This window comes from Dipodomys spectabilis, unplaced genomic scaffold, assembly GCF_019054845.1.
Source record: "Dipodomys spectabilis isolate Male_0828 unplaced genomic scaffold, ASM1905484v1 ptg000159l, whole genome shotgun sequence".
In the NCBI taxonomy this organism is placed as follows: Eukaryota; Metazoa; Chordata; class Mammalia; order Rodentia; family Heteromyidae; genus Dipodomys; species Dipodomys spectabilis.
This window is the reverse complement of record NW_024870836.1, coordinates 175,667-177,951: the sequence shown is the minus strand read 5'-3', so window position 1 is coordinate 177,951 and position 2,285 is coordinate 175,667. Positions and strand designations below refer to the sequence as shown.

Genomic DNA, 2,285 nt, shown 5'->3' with positions numbered 1-2,285 from the left:
ATCATGCATATGAACAATTTTTCCACCTTCTTGGCTTTAGCTACTTTTGAAATGGAAGGTATAATAAACAATTATATTTTGATAAAATACCTTCTAGTCTGAACAGTTCTGTTTGAACGGTTCATCTCTCTATGATCTCTTGTAACCAAGATTAGTTTTGTTCTAGTAAGAAAATCTTTGCTGTCAGGGTAAGATATTCTAGTTGGTCTGTTCCCACATGGAAGAAGGGTAAAGGCTCAGGTAGACATTTGTTCCAGTAACACCTCATTTGGGAAATTGTCAGCTGAAGAAGTTTAGAAGTAGCTCTTAAGCAATGCTTACTTTGAATCCATTAGGTCCACAAAGCTAATTCAATTGGATAAATAAGTACTTGAAAAAGCCATCACCTTTGGACCTATCTATAAATAATTAAGAGTACGATCAAATACCAAATAAAAAGACTTAATATAGTCATTGACAAAAAAATTTTGCAAATGTGAGCAATCGACTGATCAATATAATTTTTTTCCACTATTCACAGAATTTAAGGGAAATAAGATCGATAGCATTGTTAGGAACAATAAGGTTTCCTTCTTACAAGTAGGCACCCATAGATATAAACCTGTATAAAGATTGCATCATTAACTACTTAAATTTAGAGGATATTACGTGCTTCAGCAGCATATATACTCAAATTACAATACAGAGATTAACATGGCACTTGCACAAGGATAATATGAAAATTTGAGAAGTATTCCATATTTTTCATTCTTCAGATGCAAGAAATGAAAAACAGTTATTAAAAAGTTGATTACAAAATTACAAGTGTAACAATACACGTAATTCATATTATTAAGTTTAGTTTGACATCAGTGTATTAAATCTTCACCTCAGAAAGTCGTTTACATAGCATAAACTTTACAAAACTTTTCAAATTAGACAACACTGACATTTTATCCCAAAGAAAAATAATATTAAGACCTAGAAAAAAAGGAATCAAACTGTTCTATATGGAATGCAATCGGAAAGGACACATTAATGAACCTATATATTATAAAATAATGTAGAATTCAAAGTATATCTAGGAGAAAATAAATTATGAACATTATGCAAACATAGAATATAGAATATTTTAAAATATACTTTTTCAGACAAGCATCAGAAATATTTTAGTTTCTGTACTACTCATTTCAACAGGTAAATTAAAATTATTTCTGATTAAAAAATCACAAACTCTGAAGAAATTATTATACATGTATACAAAAACTATTGAATACATTTTTACATCCAAGGCAGGAAATTCACTTGGAAGAATTCCACGGAATCCATGAATTTTTACAGTAAAATATTGGTGCTGCCGGGCACTGCTGGCTCATGCCTATAATCCTAGCTACACAGGTGACTGAGATCTGAGGATCATGGTTCAAAGCCAGCCTGGGAAGGAAAGTCTGTGGTACTCTTATCTCAAATAAACCACTAGAAAACTGGAAGTGGAGCTGTGTCTCGAGTGGTACAGCGCTCACCTTGAGCTGAAGAGCACAGGGATAGCTCCCAGGCCCAGAGCTCAAGCCCCATGATTGACCAAAAAAAAAGATATTGCTCTTATTTGGATTGTGAAAATGTTTTGTAGGGACACAAAAGATGGACATGCATTTTTGAAATTTAAGAACCTTAACCCGACCATTAGGACTTCGGTGAACAATTTGCACAGCCTTTCACAACTTCATAGAGGTAGTGATACATAATTATCCTTTTGGCAATATCAAATACAGTTTCTTCTATATTGTTCTTCAGGCATGGTTTCATATAATGGTTCAACAGAAGGCTATCCAGCATATCTTTACTGTCTCAATTCTCGAAAGCAAGATGTAAGGCTGTCAATTGTCCTTTAGTTTGGGGAAGTGGAACTGTGGCTCAAGTGGTAGAGTGCTCCCCTTGAGCTGAAGAGCACAGAAACAGCACCCAAGCCCAAAGCTCAAGCCCCATGTACGACCAAAAAAAAACACCACCACAACAAAAATCAAACAAACAAAAATATTTGGGCTGTGAAGGTGGCTCAGTGGTAGAGCGCTTGCCTTGCATGCATGAGAACCTAGGTTCGATTCCTCAGCACCGCATAAGCAGACAAAAAGCCGGAAGTGATGCTGTGGCTCAAGTGGTAGAGGGCTAGCCTTGAGCTGAAATGCTGAGGGACAGCGTCCAGGCCCAGGGTTCAGGCCCAACGACCAGACCAAAAAAAAATTTTAAAAAAAGAGTCCATTAGTTTGGGCATTGGTATCTGTATCATGATGAAGTAAGAAAGAAGC

The 2,285-nt window shown here is 35.7% G+C and overlaps 1 pseudogene; it reads left to right on the top strand.

Annotated features, from left to right (window-relative positions):
- The first annotated feature begins 648 nt into the window (after positions 1–648).
- Positions 649–745, top strand: LOC122119013 (annotated as a pseudogene).
- Positions 746–2,285: the final 1,540 nt, after the last annotated feature.